This window comes from Equus caballus, chromosome 14 (genome assembly GCF_041296265.1).
Source record: "Equus caballus isolate H_3958 breed thoroughbred chromosome 14, TB-T2T, whole genome shotgun sequence".
In the NCBI taxonomy this organism is placed as follows: Eukaryota; Metazoa; Chordata; class Mammalia; order Perissodactyla; family Equidae; genus Equus; species Equus caballus.
The window spans coordinates 66,892,506-66,912,667 of record NC_091697.1 but is presented as its reverse complement, the minus strand read 5'-3'; the positions used below and the strand labels follow the sequence as shown (position 1 = coordinate 66,912,667).

General features: G+C 43.3%; 1 long non-coding RNA gene across 1 annotated transcript; it reads right to left on the bottom strand.

Annotated features, from left to right (window-relative positions):
* Positions 1-2,337: 2,337 nt before the first annotated feature.
* Positions 2,338-19,458, bottom strand: LOC138917567 (uncharacterized). Its single transcript, XR_011425750.1, has 5 exons — positions 19,107-19,458; positions 18,157-18,290; positions 15,599-15,726; positions 13,727-13,880; positions 2,338-4,862 (listed from the first exon to the last, which is right to left on the bottom strand). It is a non-coding gene; the product is annotated as an uncharacterized lncRNA (long non-coding RNA).
* Between the last annotated feature and the right edge of the window lie 704 nt (positions 19,459-20,162).

Genomic DNA, 20,162 nt, shown 5'->3' with positions numbered 1-20,162 from the left:
CATGGTGGCTGCTTTTTGTAGAAGGACCCTGTGTCCTCTGGTTTGCCAGTGTCTCCACAATCACTTGTGTTACCCCTCTGGTCTTTGTGGACCTTGAATATGCCACTCCAGGCCTAAGGAATGGCCAGGCGTATGCAACATCGGTGCAAGCCCACTCGATGTGGGTAAGCAGGCAGAGGTGATTGCTGAGAGCCTCCTGACCAGTGTTGGCCTAAAGAACTTGGTTGTGAGTGTGGCCAAAGCCTCAAAGTTGGAGGGAAGGTCCCCAGGCTTAGAGAATCAGGACATTTCTATGGAGGTCGCAGACAGCAGTTGGATGATCTGGCTGCAGAGGACAAGGATTCTCCAAGAGGGGGCAATGGCATTGTTGTAATCAACAATACCCTTGTATCATCTGGGACCCTCAGGTCATGATCTCTGACTGGCTATGCCATGGTGATTCCTTCTGCAAAGGGGCCAGAGCCACAAAGCAGGGATTCCATGGGAGTTTACAGTGTCTCAAGGGCCACAGGTTCTCATCAATGTCACCGCTGTCTTCCGAGGCAGGAGCAGGGACTCTGACTTTGGAAACCTTCACAGAGGCCTCATTTTGACAACCACTCATCTCCTATCTGGTACTGGCTTTCAAAGTATGTTTTTATTTCTTCAATAAGATAGTTACCTTCTGTAGGCATGTGACATTTCACTTGTTACCTTCTATTACAAACTATTTTGCGTTAGCTGAACAGCTCATGCTCCTTATTTGTTCCATATTGAACCAGCAGTCTATCTTCAGTGCCTAAGGAAGATCATAAAGACAAAATGGCTGAGCAATAATGATGAGAACTACAGCTGGGGCCATATAATGCTCAGCTTGGCCCCTGCTTTGCTCTCCATAAGAGCCAGACCCCTTCAGTCTCTGCCAGGCTGGAGGTTCCACAAAGAGAAGAGACACTTTATGATGCATATCTAGAAGCATTCCAAAGCAACTATCAGGTAGTAATGAAATTGGTACTAGGTCTCACCTGATTACACCTGAGAACAGGTATTGCATGGCTGCAATATTGTCATCGGATTTTAACACTAAAAGACTTCAGAGGGCAAGTTTTCTCTCTGAAGATTGTATAGTTGCAAACAACTCCTACCCAACTATCAAAAGGGATGTGTACCTACAGTCATATAGGATTCTAACAGAAATGAGCTCAAAGAGCCATGAGAAGAAAGATTCTCTGTTGGTGTAAACACTGGTTTATCAGCCTTGCTGCTCATTAGCATACACTCTGCCTTCTAATTATGCCCTAATTTGTACTATGCAAACATCTAACAATTCCTCCACCAACAGCTTTTCTAATTAGCAAGAAAATCAGTGGCAGATGTGAAATTCGTGGGATGCTGAATGTAAAACGTTAATTAATTTATAAAACTTTGAAGCCTCTTGAAAAACCTTTTCTGAGAAAACTTCATACGATGTCCTCATTAACAGAGACCCTGAGATAGCTTTCTCTTTTATCGTGCTACACTTTGAATTTGATTCTTGTCATTTCTGGACTGAAGTTATTTTGGGAATTTATTAACTCAAATCACTGCTTAAGTGGACCTGGAATTGGTCCTTTGACCAAATATCTAACTGTCCTGTCTGACCCTGGTGATCTACAGGGATCTGCCCCGCCTTCCCCAGAGCAGTGTGACAAAAGCTATAGAGTTTGTGGGTTTGTCATAGGAAACGATGAGGGCATGGATCTCTCCTTAGGGGCTTCATCTCATCTCACATTCCAAAAGCTCCCTAGATTCCTGGAGTTGCTCTGGGGAATTTATGCATACTCCTTTGTGCAGCAGAATTGCCCCCAAAGATGGCACAACGGAGGCACTCACTCCCCTCCCAGGTTTAATAGGCCTCATGCTTAGGGATCAGCTGGGGACCTGCTGGTCAATACTCAGGTCCACCTAAATGGAACAAAGGGCTACAAGTCCTAACAATGGAGATAGTCACTTTCAGCGCCCCCTACAACATAATTGTTAGAAATGAATTCCTATGTGTAGAACGCAGGGTAGTGGGGGCATTCTCCTTGTGGCACAGAAAGTTCTCTGAGACAAAAAGTTTGCAGCTCTGCCTGTGTTTTTCCCTGCAGCATCCCCTGCTGTCACTTCAGAGCACGCAAGCTGGCTTTGGCCTGACGTTGGAATTCTTTTCCTAGCTTGATCTCAGCCTTTGCGTCCTTCCAACACTTCCACAGCTGAGGTTCAAGGAAGGGTCCTCATGGCAGGGGTGTAAGAATTCTCCCAAACCAAAGATCACTCTCTTCTCTTTTTCTGGACAACCCCTTTCATTGCAGTCACTTGCTTGAATGATATTTTCGCTTTTTTTTTTTTTTAAAGATTTTATTTTTTCCTTTAGTACATAGGACATATAAACATACATTGTATATTTCTCGTTGTGGGTTCCTCTAGTTGTGGTATGTGGGACGCTGCCTCAGCGTGGTTTGATGAGCAGTGCCATGTCCGCGCCCAGGATTCGAACCAACGAAACACTGGGCGGCCTGCAGCGGAGCGCGCGAACTTAACCACTCGACCACGGGGCCAGCCCCATGATATTTTCGCTTTTTAAGACCTAAAAATGTTTCTTCAGAGCTGGATCAGAAATAATAAAAATATTGACACTGAATACGTTCCTCAGCATGTCCTAAACACTATTTAAAGCACTTCACATTGCTTATTTAAGCCTTTCAACAACTCTGTGAAGTGAGTGCTATTAGCATTGCCATTTTACAGATGGGAAAACTGAGACATTAAGAGGTTAAGTGGTCTGCCAAGGTCACAAAGTAAGTGGCAAAGCTGAGATTCAAATTTAGGTAATCTGACTGCGGAGTCCATGCTCTGGACTGGAAATGAGAAAAGTAACACTTCAGGGTTGTATGTGAAAGCTTCCCTCCATCTAATTGCTGTCCCCAGACTCATTAGATATGTCCTCCCACTCTCCCCTCAAGGTGACATCTTTCCCTGTGCCTGCACCTCCTTGGTTGGAAAGGGAGCCCTTGCATGCTGTACTCCCACCATCACCCCCAAATCCCCACTCACTGGAGAGGCTCATCCCTGAGAGCTGGCTGATGGCTACTGCCTGCCCCTAACTTATTCCCAGATGGGCTCTGGGCCTTGGACAAGTGGCTTCCTTCTAAAGCCCCTTGCTACAGATATAGAGGCAGATTCTTGCTGGTGACCCCCATTCCACTCCTTTCCTAAAAGTTTCTTCGTATCTTTCACGAAGATTCTTCCCTTTTAAAGCTTTCCTTGATGTAGGCTGTTGCCCTGGGTTCATGGGTGTACAGAGCACACAGCTACCCCCAGATTTTGAATCTCTGTGGGATAGCAGAGGACTTCTGCCCTCTGTGCAAGTGAAAGGGATTTCAAAGAGAAGGGGGATGGGTTTGTCAGCCTGAAGAGCATCACAATTTGCAGAAGTATTTGCTGGGACTTTGGCTGTCCTTTCCCATTGTTTTTCTGATCCTTGAAAGCCAGTCAAGCTGCTCTGATTTCAAAAATACGCTTTTCTTAAGTTGCTTTTTAGCTTGTACACCCTAGTAGATTTTGCATGAAGGAGCAAAAAAAAAAAGGAAAAAAACCTAACATCATGCAAGTGTTTAGAAAGGTACTCTTAGAGCAGTGGTTGCCAGCCTTGGCTGCACATTATCATCATCTGGGGAGCTTTCATGCCTCTCAATACCAGGCTACGCCCCAGATCAATTACATAAGAACCTCAAAGGGTAGAGCCTGGGTTTTGACATTTTTTAAAGCTCTCCAGGCAATTTGAATATGCAGCTAATTCTGAAAACCACTCTTTTGTTTTAAAGGTAATCAGGCTTCATTCCTGCTAACCTGATTGCTTCAGAAATTACTCTACAATTAGTAAGCTTTCTCCCTTGATGCTGTGCTCAAACTTCCTTGGAGAGCGAAAAACTCAGCTTGGATTAGAGTTGATAATATGTAACATACACTGAGGGCTTCCTCTGCACAAGCATTTACTAGGTGCTTCATGAGGATGGTCTCATTTAAAGGTCCCAAGAACACTGTAGAAGTGGGGAGCGATCTCACCCCCACTTTACAGAGGAGGAGACGAAGGCTCAGAAAAGCCGAATAATTTGCACAAAGTCAAACAGCTGAAAAGTGGTAGAATCAGGATTTAACCCAAAGAGTCAGACTCTAGAATCTCTCTAAGACAAAAATTTTGAAATTCTCCTGGTGACCAAAATCTGGAGAATTTTTGTATGTTTTTCATATACTTTGTACTAACTAGGATCTGATTTGAAAACATAAGGAAACTGACTCCTAGTATGCACACCCTCATCCTTTCATAGCTAATGCCTCCTTTGCTGATGCCTTTGGCTTGTCAGAAAAGCTGGGCTCTGTGTCTTCAAGGATCCCAGTTCCAGCACCTTCTGGCCAGAACCACGGCAGCGACTGCTCTCTCCGCCAGGCTCAGTGCAAGTGCTGACGGGGAGTGCCTTGTTCACATGTCACAACAACCTCTGGGTTGTGGAGCTCACACCCTCAATTTACAGATGAGGGAACAGGTGCAGAGAGTTTCAATAATGCGCTGGCTGTTTCACAGTGGGCGGCAGAGCTGGCATTCAAGCCCAGGCAGTCAACCAAGGGCACGTGCCATTCACTCGTGGTGTTACATGGCCACCCCAACTGAAGCCCCCATTCGAGTCTTCGAAGGGAAAGAGTGAGCATTTTTATCAACAGAGGCTTCAGCTTCTCAGGAAAACAGGGATGACCACAGCCTGTGCAGGAGTCCGGAGTTGGTAAGAATCGTCACCAGAGGGAGACAGAGCTTGAGACATCACAGGCTCTTCTGTTTCAGCAAGGAACTCAGCAAAGCGCAGAGCCTGAAGGAAAACAAGCACAGATGGAACCCTTTGTTTTGGCTTAATTGCTGCTGCTGCTGCTTCTCCTTTCTCTTCTTCCTCCCGCTCTTTCTTTCCTCCTCTTCCCACTCATTTTCCTTGTTTGTTTCTAAGAGCTGCTTTACCAGAGTGTACAATCCAAGGAGAATATTATGAGGCCAATCTCCTCCCTCTGCCCAGAGCCTCAGCATCTGAAGCCTGCAGAAATACTGCTGTCTGAGTTAAAAGGCACCGACATGCAGAGTTTCCCCAGCTCCTGTGTCAGATCCTGGGGTCCTTGACAGAAACAAAAGCAACACCAGATAAATATTTTTATGAGGAAAGAAATTGAACATGACAAAAGAAAGTTTAATGTGGAATTAATCTGTAAGATTTTTTGCCACAAAATTTTAAGTTGTATTTTAAAATACCAAAATACTCTATGTAAATAACAGATATAAGAAATTATACTCATACTATCAGATATCTTTTTAAAAAGAACTGATTGTCTAATTTCTGGATATTAAACTTCTGTAACCCTTCTCATTAGAATATGTGCCACACAATGAAAAGGAAAAGTATTTTTAAAAATCAATAGAATTATGGGGCTGGCCCCGTGGCCGAGCGGTTAAGTTCGCGCGCTCCGCTGCAGGCCGCCCAGTGTTTCGTTGGTTCGAATCCTGGGCGCGGACATGACACTGCTCATCAAACCATGCTGAGGCAGTGTCCCACATGCCACAACTAGAAGGACCCACATCGAAGAATATACAACTATGTACGGGGGGGCTTTGGGGAGAAAAAGGAAAAAATAAAATCTTAAAAAAATCAATAGAATTAAAACGAAATTTGGCAAGCCAGTCTGGTGGCGTGCTCTGCTTTGGCAGCCCAGGGTTCACGAGTTTGGATCCTGGGCATGGACCTATACACCGCTCATCAAGCCATTCTGTGGCAGTGTCCCACGTACAAAATAGAGGAAGATTAGCACAGATGTTAGCTCAGTGACAATCTTCCTCAAGCCAAAAGAGGAAGATTGGCAACAGATGTTAGCTGGACCAATCTTCCTCACAAAAAACAAAATAAAATACAATAAAATTTGTCTTGATTCACAAATCTGACTAAAGAAGATATTTCACCTATTGACACTGAGCTCCTAGAGAGGAGAGATGTGACTTTACTAATCTAGACATCTCCATTGCCTCTCAGAGTGTTAGCATGAGAAAGGTGCTAAGTATTATTTACGGAATTGATTAATGGATGACAGATTTGTGATTACCTAGTTTCCTCAGCACAGAACCCACACCTAAAGGGAAAGGCTGATCTCTCCCACCACCATCTTCTCAGGTAGCCCACCTGAGGAGACAGGTTTGGGAGAACAGGACTCCATCAACCAAACGCTACAATAAGAACCAAGGCAGTCACTGGTCTACTGGCTCTTCCCCTCACTATGTTCTGCCTACCCTCTTGTCCTAGTCAGGGATTATTTGGTTAAAAGTTACAAAAACTCACTCAATTTAGTCTAAGGGGAAGGAGGAGATTATAGTGGAAGGACCCAAGGGTCTTTCACAGAACTCCAAGGCAGGAAGCATCATCAGACTTCATGTAGGCCTGGAACTAAAAACAGCAAAGCAGCTAGGAAACAAAGCGACCTCAGTCTCCCTCCCGCTTCTCATCCTCTTGCCAAATGATCTGTCTTCTTCTCCCTGCACATATTCTTCTCTCTTTTCTATGGATCAGCTTTGGCTGTTTCACTGCGTATGTAGAAAAATGGCTGCCCCAAACAATCCAGTGTGTCCTCTGAACTCAAGGTCCTGACTGTTACTGTGTCCCAATTCTAGCTTCCTCTAACAGAGAAGCTGGCCCAGGTTGAGTCAAGTGTTAACCTTTGCCCTAAACTGCTGTGGCCAGAGGAGTGAGATCACTGCCCTTACTCCTCATTCAGCAGGCACCACCCCACCTTCCTAAGGACAGCCGCCATGTAAATGAGCCTCTCACTGGTAGCTGCTGCTGGTCAATGGACCTAAAGGTACCACAATTCACTGTGGTCTAGTTGATCCTGATGGAATCGAATTAAAACACTGAGGAAAAGGATTTCATATATGTGTCTCAAATTGAATCTTCCGTATTTAAAATTATAAGGGTGGCTCAAAATTCTTTCCTGTAAACACATGGTTTGGTTGATGCTAGTTTTGCAGTGAGAAGCTCCAATTGCATATGAACATGTTTGGCAACATCTTGAGGCATGCTTCAAGTTGCCTGTGACTATGTTTTGTGCATATTTCATTTCTGTACCACATAGAACACGTGATCACAAAATTGCAACTGCAGAATGAGTGCATTTCTTCTGAGGGGGAAAAAGTCTTGGGTGAGAAAGCAAGGCAGTTGTAAAGTTTGTGACGTTGAAGGCAAAGGTGTGGTTGAAGCCAAACAGAAAGGATCTTTGACAGAGGTTCAGCGAGATGACTTCAGGTCCAAGGTGATGGTAAATGCTTGGTTAACACTGAAGGGGTTCTACACTTCAAACCTCTTCTACATGGTTGTTCCACAAATGCCACTGTAAACCCCAAAGAACCAGAGCACACAGGAGTCCTAAAGCATTGTCACCCAATTCGATGAGCATAAACACATTTTATATAAAAATATTTATATTTCTAAGCATTTTAAAAATACTAACTTAATCCTCACAACAGCTTTATTAGATGGGTAGTATTATTAATCCCATTTAGCAGATGAGGAAACTGAGGCCCAGAGGTTAAGCAACATGCCCAAGATTACAAGCTAGTGAGTGGCTTAATAAATAATAGAATTAGAACATACTTTATCAATATCTTTTAAAGTTTCCCCTCCCCGCACAGGCCTCTTTAATATCATATTGCAAATTCTAAAGTCCTTTCCTGTTGTCCTATCTGATTCTCAATATTCCAGGACGTTATCCTGAGGCAACCTCTTCTCCTGTTTACAGATAAAGAGGCGGGATCCCAGGTGTTAAATGACTTCCCAAGGCTCTGAGCGCTCATAAGGGATGTAGTTAGGACTCCAAGTACACCTTCTGATTCCTCCTGGTTCAATGTTTTGCTAATAATCCAGAAATGTAATATGGCCTTCTGGTTGTCAGCTTGCTAAAATGACAAGGCCCTCCTTACCCTGAAGACATCCTAGGGTCAATAAATGCTGGTCTTGCTACATAGAAAACACTTATTTGGTGTCTTGAGCTAATTCTTATTGAGGAGAGGGGGCTCCTTCTACCGGCAACTGAATTATTTTTCTGGCAGAGACATTGCTCCCCATTAAAACAATCACTCATTCTCTTTGGTGGTCAGAGATGCTGGCCGAGCTCTGATCCCCTTCCCTTTCACCACCACCGCCCACCAAGTGGACCCCCAAATCCCAAAGCAGTCTCATTCCACTGGTGAGATCACTAACGAGCCCTAAGCTCTCAGGGTCTAGGGCAAGTGCTCAGGAAGGTGGCCGGATGAAAGTGGGGGGAGCTCTTTGGTGTGTTTCAGTCTGTTGTTGCTTTTGCTCGTTTGTTTGCTTGTTTTGCTCTCTTCTCCAGTTGGTATCAGGAGTTTCGTCTAGCCTCATGAAACCAGATAAGTTCTCCATTTTTCTTTTGCTCTGGAATCGTTTTTAAAATACATGTTTGGTAAGATCTCTCCAATTAAACTACTCAGTCTCTGACTGTGTGTTCAACTAGTTCAAAATTATTTGTTCACTCACATGTTTACTTCTTAATTTTAGTCTTGCATATCTTTTGGATATATTCTCCAAATCAAGAGCCCAGAGCTTATTATAAAAGCCTTCATAATGAAAATCCTTTTGTAGATTCATAGTTCAGGAGATAGAGACGAGCACATGCTAAGAGTGGAGAAAGGTACATATAAGACCGCTCTAGACAGGGCTCTAGACAGCAAGGAATTTGTGCAAAATGTAATGGCTGTCTAACTGTAAGTTGGCAAAGAGGCTAGAGAAGGGCAATTTATAATCAGGAAAGGCATTGAGGTTTAGCTCTACTTGTCTCTCCCAGATGCTCTCTCTTAGGAATATGGAACACGATATTGAGGTGAAAAGAAAAGCCACCTAATTCTGTTGAAGAGTTTCAGGTGAGATATTCCTTATTCAAACTTCCTCTGCCTTCCACTTGCTGCATGACCTTGGTCAACCGACAGTCTCACTGAGTTACAGGACACTCATTTGAAAAATTTTCAAGCACCAGTTACTAAGATACCTACAGAACAATGTCTCCATAGCCACAACTAGCATTTGCCCCTGTGTCCTTAGGGACGGCAAATGTATATTTTCTCACATGCCACCTTTTTGATGTAGCTACACTTAGCTGTATTGAAAAGGATTCTGGATCATACTCAGGCCAGGCCTAACAGAAATGAGCTCGATGATTGACAATGACTGTCTGTCATGAAGGAATCATTTATTTGCCATCTCTGTCCCAGATCAAGAAAATACTTCAGGCAGCTCTGTTTCCCATTTTGTAAAGTGATGGCTTCCTCCATCAGAGGTTGCATGAGAATCAGTAGATATGCTTTAAAACTTGCAGTGGAATGGTAGTGAGAAAGATCTAGGCATGGCCATGGCATTGTGCTTTGAGCCAAAGTTGGGAAAGTGCTCATGTTTCAATAACTCCATAGATATTTATAGGCCATCCTTTTTAAATGATCCCATAGTAAGTCTTTCCTCCTCAGTCAGGACATCCTGTTCATGACAATATTGCAAAAGTTCTTTAACAATGAAGACTTCTTGAACACACTAGGTTAATAGGATACATTAAATAAATGTTTACTTCTTGTTGAGTTTATTGGGCTCTGATTAATTTTTACCAAATCATGATACAAGATAAAAATGACTCTGGGTTATCTGACAAAGGGTTAATCTCCATAATATATAAAGAACTCACACAACTCAACAACAAAAAATCAAACAACCCAATCAAAAAAATGGTTAGGAGATGTGAACAGACATTTCTCCAAAGATATACAGATGGCCAATAGACACATGAAAAGATGCTCATCATCACTGATCATCAGGGAAATGCAAATCAAAACTACACTAAGATATCACCTTACACCCATTAGAATGGCAAAAATAACCAAAACAAAAAGTAACAAATGTGAGAGAGGTTGTAGAGAAAAAGGAATACTCATACATTGCTGGTGGGAATGCAAACTGGTGCAGCCACTGTGGAAAACAGTATGGAGATTTCTCAAAAAATTAAAAATAGGAATACCATATGACCCACCCATCCCACCACTGGGTATCTATCCAAAGAACTTGAAATCGGCAATTCCAAAAGTCCCATGCAGCCCTATGTTCATTGCAGCATTATTTATAATAGCCAAGACGTGGAAGCAACCTAAGTGCCCATCAACCGATAATTGGATAAAGAAGATATGGTATATATACCCAATGGACTACTACTCAGCCATAAAAAAGAATAAAATCATCTCATTCACAACAACATGGATGGACCTTGAGGGAATTATGTTAAGTGAAATAAGCCAGATAGAGAAGGACAATCTCTGTATGACTCCACTCATATGAGGAATTTAAACATGGAGACAAAGAGAACAGATTTGTGGCTACCAGGGGAAAGGGTGGGTAGCAGGTGGACAGAAAGGTTGAAGGGGTGCACCTACAACACGACTGACAAAATGTACAACTGAAATTTCACAAGATTGTAAACTATCATAAACTCAATAAAAATCAACTTTTAGGGAAAAAAAATGACTCTGGGTAACAGTTGACCCCTCAGTGATGGATAGATGGGAAGCCTCTCTCACTCTGCTCTATCCGCTCACCCTGACATGGTAATGCTATGTTGGAAACCCTATCCCAGCACAGAAGGGGTAGAAAGAAGACTTGGATAAAGGAGGTGGGGTAGAAACAGCAGTCTAAGATTCAAGGTGACGGTAGCAGCTTTAGAATTGCCATCCAAGGGGAACCCCTTCAGTTCACGCTGTGGATGGTGGTTCTTTGGGGAGAAGTGAAGGTTCAGTGTCACTACCCTTTGATGAAGGATTGTGATATTGAGGCTCCAGGCAAGTTCTCCTTCAGCTTCTTTACGTTATCATTTATTTGTTCAATTGGCAGATTTTGATCATCTACTGTGTACCAGGAATTTAGCTAGTTGGGGATTAAAAAAATGAACTAGACTGCTCTCAGAGGATTCACAGTTTAGAAAGGAAGGACACATATAGAGCCGTAAATGCTCTGGGAAAGTGATGGAGGTCTCTTAAGGAACAAATCCTCAAAGCTGAGACTACCGACAGAGTGTGTGTCCGTATATCATAGACTAGACACTAAAACTAGAGATAAACAAATATTTAGTAGGAGCTTTGGTTTTCTATAGTTATTAGATCACTGGCTTTCCAAACAATTTTTATGACTCTGAAAGCAAGTTTTAAAGGCATTCTAGCTAGTATGTCTGGTTTAATTCTCGGCTCATTTGCTTCCTGACTCCTCAGATAAGCATAAGCAATATTGCATTCACACTTAGCTAAGCAAATATAATTTGCAGAAATCCAGGTCTCTTCACGTGAGAAGTGCTCATGATTATGTCAGTGCTTCTTTTTGGTTTATTTGTATGTTTATTTGGGGCCCTTTCCCCTTCATAAACAGAACTATTTGCTTTGCTGCCGTTGCAATGTTTCAGGGGATATTTTTTGTTTTGCTTCCAGCTGCTTATCAGCAGGCAGGTGCCTGCACAGAGTAAACCATCCCCTGTAGTCCCATATAACTGCTTAGCTCCGGAATCTTAAACAACATTTATAACTCCTTTGCACCCGGTGTAATTTTTCAGGCAAATGAAAGGGATGATTTCTCAGTCCTTATTTTGCTTTAGATCCATATTCTAGGCGCAGTTCATGGTTTATCACTCTGCTTATCTGACTTTTTATAAGGGCAAATGCCAATACCCGAACCGATAAAGTTTAAATTCACACTGAAGAAACCTTCTTAGAGGAATCGGGAACTTTTTCTAGGCCTGTGAAGTGGGGATGGTAACACTGAGGAAATATCTGGTAGCGACAGCTGTGAACTCGACTGCAAGCTCCTACAGACAGGGCCCCGTGCGACCAGCCTGCACCCTGTGCACCTCACCCCACAAGTGGCATGTGATATAAATGCCAGTGTGTGGTGAACCAAACGTAATCTTCAATTTCTTTTTAATATATTTCAGAGTGGTGAATCAGAGCGGAAAGAATTTTAAAGCATTTGTTTTATTATTTCAGATCAAAATGCTTAGACTATTTACTTGCTTTTCAGTTTCTGTAGTAAGAAGAGCTAGGCTTTAGTATCCAAGTGTACATTTCTGGAGTCATCTTATAATGCAAACCTGGTGCTTTTAGTAAGCATTATATTCCTAAAGTATTTCTTTGAACCAGGATATTGAGGAAAAGCTAAAAGAAAAAATTCATCTATGAGCTATCTATTAGTTCTCTGTTACTGAATAACTTGGTAACTTAAGACAAGAAATCTTATCTCACAGCTTCTGTGGGTCAGGAATCCAGGCCCAGTTCATCTGGTTGCCTCTGGCGCAGGGTCTCTCACTAGCTAAAGTCAAGCTGTGGGCTGAGCCTTTAGCCATCTCAAGGCTTGAGTGGGGGAGGACTAGCTTCCAAGCTCACCTAGAGGGCCTCAGATCCTCACTGGCTGTTGGCGGAAGACATCAGTTCCTTACCACGTGGGCCTCTCCATAGGGCAGCTCACAACATGGCAGCTGGCTTCCTTCAGAGGGAAATATTTATACATACACACACATATATATGCCCACACACACGCACACAGAGGTTAAATTTAAATATCCTCCAAAACAAGATCCTGCCTCTGATAAGAGAAGATGATTCCTGTCGCTTCATCAGTCTGTTTTATGTCATCAAACACATTCTTGACAGACAGGTCAATGTTTTCGGGAAGACTTTCTGCTTTGGGATATTTCTCAAGTTTGGAAATAAAACATTTACTTCTGCATACTGAAGGAAACAGGCAATCGATAATTTTAGTTTTAGCTCCTGGGAAAGGTAAATGCAGCCATCAAGTCTGGGCTAATTTTCTCAAAGGCTCATCAGTGGGTTTTAAAATTAATAATTAAAAAATCTTCCTTTGGAATTAACCTTTACACTTAACGAAATAAGCTATTGTTGAGCCAAGCCTGATGGCCTGGTGGTTAAAGTTTGGCACTTACTGCTTCAGTGGCCCGGGTTCACTTCCCAGTCTGGGAATCAGGCCACTCGTCTGTCAGTTGTCATGCTGTGGCAGCAGCTCACATAAAAGAAACAGAAGGACTTAAACTAGAATATACAACTATGTGCTGGGGCTTTGGGGAGCAAAAAGAAAAAAGTGGAAGATCGGCAACAGACATTAGCTCAGGGCAAATCTTTCCCTGCAAAAATATAAAAATAAATAAATAAATAGAAATAAGCTATTGTTGAGAAGCACTTAATGTTAATAAAAATAATCATAATAGTACAGAATAGAGAAGGCAGAGAGAGTGCTGGAATGGAGTTTATTCAAATACCTTCTCTAAACCGGATATCCCAAGTTTCACTTCTCGTGAGTGTTAAAGTTCTCCAGAATCAAGGAGGCGTCAAATGATGGTCATGAAATGGAACAATTTTCAAGGTTGCTACTGGTTACAGATATCCACCTATGACCACGCCAGGTGCAAAGAAGGGTGAATGGGACAGAGCTGAGGAAGAAGAAAACTGTGGCGGCCTTGTCTGGTTCTTTGGCCTGCACACCTTCAAGACTTGTTGACTGGTCCTTCCCATGGCCTCACAGGTCCCGCCACCCACGAGCTGGCTCTGAGCCATCTCTCTGACTCCTCTGCCTGTCCCCCTCACTCCGGTCGCGCTCACCTTCTCTGCTCCAAAGTTCATGTGCGTGTCTGCTTCCCAGCCTGGGTTTGCTGATCGCTCCATGTGGAACTCTTCCTGTGGGTATCCCCGGGGCTTGTCTCCTGTTCTTCACCCAGGCCTCCTCCCAAAAGCCATTTCCCCAGAGAAGATTTTCCTGTCAAAAAAAGAGAGAAGCTTTCCCTCTGACAAAAATAGCATCCCTGTCACTGTCCAGCCCTTAGTCTGCTTTATTTTTCTTCACAGCGCATTGCTCCAGATGCACCATGTCTTACAAGTTTAGCATCTGTCTTCCCCAGCTAGACTGTGGGCTTTCTGAGAACAGGAAGTTTGCTGTTTCATTCACTGCCAAAACCCCAGAAGATGGATCAGCACATGGCACATAGTGGGTACTCAGTCAACTTGTGTTAAATGAGTGGATTGAACGCTTACTCTGTGCCAGACATAGCAACCAGCGGGTCCATACATTATCTTCTGTAACCCTCACAAGTACTGCCAGGAATGATCCTATCATCATTCTCCCTATTTTAGGGTTGAAGAACTCAAAGTTAATGAATTATCTGAGACTGCCTAGCGAGTAGGTGAGTAATGCGGGCGTGAGCCTAGCACTGTCTTAGTCTGTGCTCTTAACCAACTGACCTCTTTAAATGAAATGATTATACCCACACAGTCAGCCTTGAGTTAGTAACAGAAATCCTTGTCAAATTGTATACATCACTAGGACTGTGTCTGGTCCCTGCTGGTGAAAATGCCACCTAAATAAGATAGAAAACCACATCCAGCTGGTATTGGCAGATTCTGCCAGGGCTGTAACTGGTTCCTTTCCTCCCTGGAGGCCCATCCCCTCTCTTTTTCAGGAAGAGAGTAATCAAGGAAAAGTTTTGGTGAATTTTCTTTAATTTGAAAATAAAGGGCAGGAAAGCAAACGCTCTTGGCAATTGCCAGAGGATTGAAGGAAGGGCTATTTAAAATAACAAGTTTGTTTCTGACGCCAGGAGAAGACTGATGAGTTCCAGCATTACCAAGGGCAGGGCAGGTGATTGGCACTGGGGGTGGAATGCCCGGCAATCAGATCCTCATTCAAAAGCCTGCCAATGCCTACTCCGCAGAAGGAGTTTAGGAGATTAGAGAGCCTGTGCCGGTCCTGGGAACAGAACGGCTTTTTGCTTTTTTTGTTCTAGCGACTCTTTATTACTTGCTTTTCTGAGTGGTGGGCACAATGCCATGCACAGTACAGGCCATCTCTCCTTAAATCCTCAGTGAGAGCAGGGGTTTGAGGATTGATGTGTTCATCATTTAGAAACACCAGCATTTGCTCAAAATATTAGAAAAGGAATGTGTAGTGGTCACTGAATGCCATCTATTTGGAGTTATAGGCCAAGAGACGCTGGGTTTCTTCCCTAGAGAATGTATTCTTAAACATTCGGCTACCTTGGCGTATTTAGAGCACAAAGCCTAGGCTGGAGTCCAGCGAGGTGGTGTGTGCTCGGATTGGTTCTCCCACGTGACTTCAGCAGCACTGAGACCTAGGGACTCCCACCCTAAAGACAGCTCTTTCTATGCTCATGCACCTGTCACTCTGTCATTCACCAGCTCACCCAGGGCTATGCCTGGGTTACAGTCCTCACCGAGTGAGTTTTTCTCAGTTGAGGGGGATGGGGAAGAGCATGCTCGAATCTTAGGGGAGGGCTCCAGGAGAATCAGAGGAAACCCTAAGACTGGGTCCACCCCTCTGGGCAGGGTCCCAAGCTTTTCAAAGACAAAGGATGACGTTTTAGTAATGAAAGACTTAAGGACACAAGGGTGCCCATCTGAAAAAAAAAAAAAAAATGACGGCGGTGGGAAGTAATCAAGAGCTGCTGAGAGAAAGTCTACCTAAAGATACCAGCATGCGTAAACCGCCAGAGCCCCCTTTCAGTTCTCCTAGAAGCCGGCAGACGGCGCTGTTGTCACGCACATGTGATCGCTCACGTCCAGCCTGTCAAAGTTTCGAGTCAGTCTTCCTAGAAAGGGATTTGATACAGGCAGGACAGTTTAGGTTAAGCTAAAAAGCAATAGACTCAGAATCAGGAGATTTACATTTCAACCCCAGCCCTGCCCCTTGGCAAGTCACTCTCTCTGAATCAGTTTGGGGTCTATCAAATGAGGGAGTGGGCTGGACTAGCAAAAAATAACATTTTTCATTTACTGAGTACTTCCTGCATGCCAGACCCCACGCTACTCTTCCGTCAGCAGGGGTTCAAATCCTGCCTCTGCAACATATTTAGCATCTGTGTGATATGGGGCAAGTTACTTAATCTCTTTAAACCTCAGTTTCCCTATCTACAAGTTAGAGATAACAAATCCTCCTAGGCTTATTCTGAGGATTAAGTTAAGTAAATGTATATAAAGCCCTTAGCAAAGCATCTGGCGCATACATGTCAATAAATGGCAGCTATCATCATTTCCTAATCTCATTGCATCTTCACAGCAGCCCTGCATGGTAGTTAGTACATTTTCTCTATTACATAAATGAGGAAATTGAGGCTCAGAGAGGTTCAGAGTATAGCTGTGGTGACCCAGCTCAAAAGGAGCATCACCTGGGTCTAAATCCAGCTGTGATCTTTCCACTACGCTATGCCAAGCGTTCTTAGATATTATACACTGTATTTTGACTGGTCCATCTTTTGCTCTATAATTTAGCATAATTTAGCAATAGAGATAACTCAGATGGGAAGTGGAGACAGACTGGCAGTCATGGGATTTTTGCAGCTCAGCAAGCTTCCCCTAGGATCAGAACAAGCTGGCAGTGAAAGGGGGAGTGGAGTCAGTCAGCTCTGAAACTTGCAGTTAGGTACCAGCTGCTGTAAACTTAGCTCTTAGCAGCTTTTTCTTGTTTCCGCTCACTTTCTTTCACCCTTCAAAATATATGTTGAAATTAACTCTCTAAGAGAGGATATGAGCCACTTTTTATCTAAAGATCTCTAACAGAGCAGTGTTAAATCAAGGGCTATTGAATAAAGTCTGACCAAATGCCATTCAGGAAGTTTCTGTTCCACTAATGTATTTGCCATTCTTGTTCTCATTCATCAAGGAGATGGAACCTCCTTTATGGGCAGGAGACTGCTCACTGCTCCACTGAGTCCTGCCTCAGTTCCCACTTTAGGAATTGTTACAGCCACCATTGACGTCTGCCTCTGTGTTCCAATCTCTGTGCTCAGCACCCAATACATGTCATTTTCGACTCTCCCAACAACCCTGCAATGTTGTATTTTCATCCCCAGTTGAGGAAACAGAAGCCTGGAAGAGTGGTGAGCACCATAAGTAAGTGACTAAATTGGAGGTTTGAACTGAAGATTGTTGGACTCCAAAATCCACTGCCCTTGCACCCTTCAATTTCCCTTCCTGACTTGACTTTACAGGTGGACTCTATTCTGTGCCTCAAACCACCCCATTTCTCTGGAAAGTCATTGGGCTGTATTTTGGTTCAGTTTGGTTTGGTTTTTGTAACCAGCATCCATTCTCACTCCCCTTTTTACTCTCTCTACTAGGAGAAGCCTGGGATACGTTTCTTTGTATTCCCTTGCTCCTGGGTTCTGGATAAAATTTGCACTCTGGATGCAGTGAGATCCACTGCATGGGATTTGGAAAGTGGAAGTCATTCTTCTCCCCCAGCAGTGGTGGCAGAGGCCTGGGCTTCACAGAGAAGAGTTTCTGCAGCGGCCTCTGTGCCCCCCTACCAATCACCACCTCAATGCTCACACGGATCTGTGAGGTTGCAAACACGTTTCAGCAGATCCCTGCCCTCTGGGTGGAGGCAGCAGCTCTCTGACTCTGTACCACAACTACGGCAGTGAACCTAGAAGCTGGGGGCAGATGCCTTGTCTTTCTGATAATTTTGTAAGCACCTAAATCTCTGCTTGAAATATTTCAAGTTATTTCTAGTTTTCTGTCTGAATCCTGACTAATTTTGCTCTTAGTTTCTTCTGCATGCTTCTTTTCCTCTAAATGTTCCTTACATATAAGTATGCTCTTGGGTTCCAGATCCACCTTTCTTGTCTTCTTACTTAAGACCCTCCCTGGGATACCACTTATATCTATGGCTTCAGTTATAATCTATATGCCAGCGACTCCTAGTTCAACGTTTCCAGCCCAGACCTCTACTGTGAGCTTCAGTACACACAGCCAAGTCTGCACTGGACACGTTCACACAAATATCTCACGTGCATCCTGTTCCGGGTACTACTGCTATATAGCAAACTACCCCAACATGTACTGGTGTAAAACAACCATTTTACTATGATCACAGATTCTGTGGGCCAGGAGTTCAGAGAGGACACAACAAGGATGGTTGATCTATAATGCACTATGTCAGGGACCTCAACTGGGAAGATTCTAGGTTGGGACAACTTGACAGTTTGGATCTAGAATCATCTGGATATACCTTCACTCACATGGCTGGTGATTGATGTTCCTGTTGGCTGGGACCTCAGCTGGGCTGTTGGCTGGAAGACTTGCACAGGGCCTCTCCTTGTAGTCTCTTCACCTGGTGCCAGTTTGGACTTCTTGAAAATATGGCAGTTGTGTTCTGAGAGTAAGCATCCCAAGAGAGCAAGGTAGAAGTGTGTGGAATTTTTATGAGATAGACTTAGAAGTCATATAGCATCAATTCCATCATATGCTGTTTGTCATAGCCATCATGAAAGCCCACCCAGGTTGAAGGGAAGGAAGATAGACCCCCATCTCTCAGTGGTAGATATACAAAAGTCACATTGTAACAAGAGCACTTGGTATGCAAGATAAGGTTGGGACCATCTCTGGAAAATACGATCTACCTACCACACGTCTGAAACTTCGCATGCTCAAAACCAAAACTGTTGTCTTTCGTGCCCTCCAAATCTGCCGTCTCTTTATCCTTTGCCTTAGTGAATAACACCATTTATCCCTCAGCTATTTGAGCCAAAAACTTGGGAGTCAATCTAAAATCCCACCCCAGCCCATCACACAAGACCCTCACCCAAGCCCAGTTAATTTGTTATCCAATTCTTCCAGTTTTGCCTTTTAAATAAATCTGGACCTCATCTCCTCCTTTTATCCCCATAGCCTCAGTTCAGGCCATCAAATTAGGCCCCTATCTCTCTCCTCATTCCAGCTTCCCCCTCTTAACCAACCCCCAACTTAAAACCCATTCCCTAAGCTGCTGTCAGAGTCATTTTCTAAAAGTCTAATCTGATCAAGTTACCCCTGTGCCAAAAACCCTTCACTGGTTCCCCAAATTCCTGAAGTTGCTGTGCCGAGCCATCTCCATCAGCTGCTTCTCCACCTCCACTCTCGGGTCATCACTCTGACAGACCTATCTCCACTTTCCAACTGTCTCAAGCCATTTCCAGTTCCCCAAACTCACCAAGGACTCTTATACTGCTGCAGGGCCCTTCTGCATGGGGCTCCTCTGCTCTCTTTTGTCCACCTCCTCCTTGTCCTACAAGACTCAGCTAAGTAATTCCCTCCCCTAGGAAGCCTCCACAGTGTCTCTTCCCCAGGCTAAGTAGGTGGGCTTCTCTTTGCTTTTTGCTCACTTTTTCTTTATATTTGGTAAAACCATTAGCTTATTTTGATTTTAGCTACCTTCCAATTCTGATTGCTTTAAGGAAATTATGTTATATAGAGCAATAAAACTGGAAGGAACCTCAGCAATCACATAATCTGAGTCTCTTAGCCACCTACTCCTCCTCCAAAGCAAGCATCTCAGAGTGTATACCCTTAGCACCTCAGTGCCTGCTATGTCATAAGTGTTTAGAATGCTGTTTAATTGAATAAATGTCCAAAGCTTTACAGCCAAATTTGGATGTTATAGTTTTGGAAACCATAACAATTGTCAACCTGGTGTGAGTAAACAATCTGAAGAAGGCGGTTTGAGAACTTTCCCTCAGACCTTTAGGAAGACATACCTCATTCTGCCAAGAATAAAGAAGAGAAACAGACTTTTTGACTTTTAAAAGATCTTCAGTTTTCTTTTACTGATTTCTCCAATGAAAACAGCATTCATGAATGACTCAGGCATTGTTGAATCCGCTTAAATTTTTTCTTTCCAATTTTGCTTATTTTATATCTTCTGCCTGAAATGGAAAAAATCACAGGATTCACGGTATCAAAGAAGCATCTTCAAACATCCAGACCAAGTGAGATCTTATTTTCTCTTTTCTCAAGAGTATTTAATTCCTTCTTATAATGTTGCTGAAGGCAGTATTTTATATGATCCAAGAAAACCACAGCATATCTTGAAGGCAAATGTAGATGTTCTCATATTTTATGAACTAGCCATTCACATCCCTGATAAATAAAACTTTCATAAGCTTTTAAATTCCACATCTAACTCTTTAATCTGAAAGCTTTGTTAACAAAGGCAAGATGCTTTAATAGCAAAGTAAAGTTTTTGCTCCCCAGAATGAACAAGAGATTA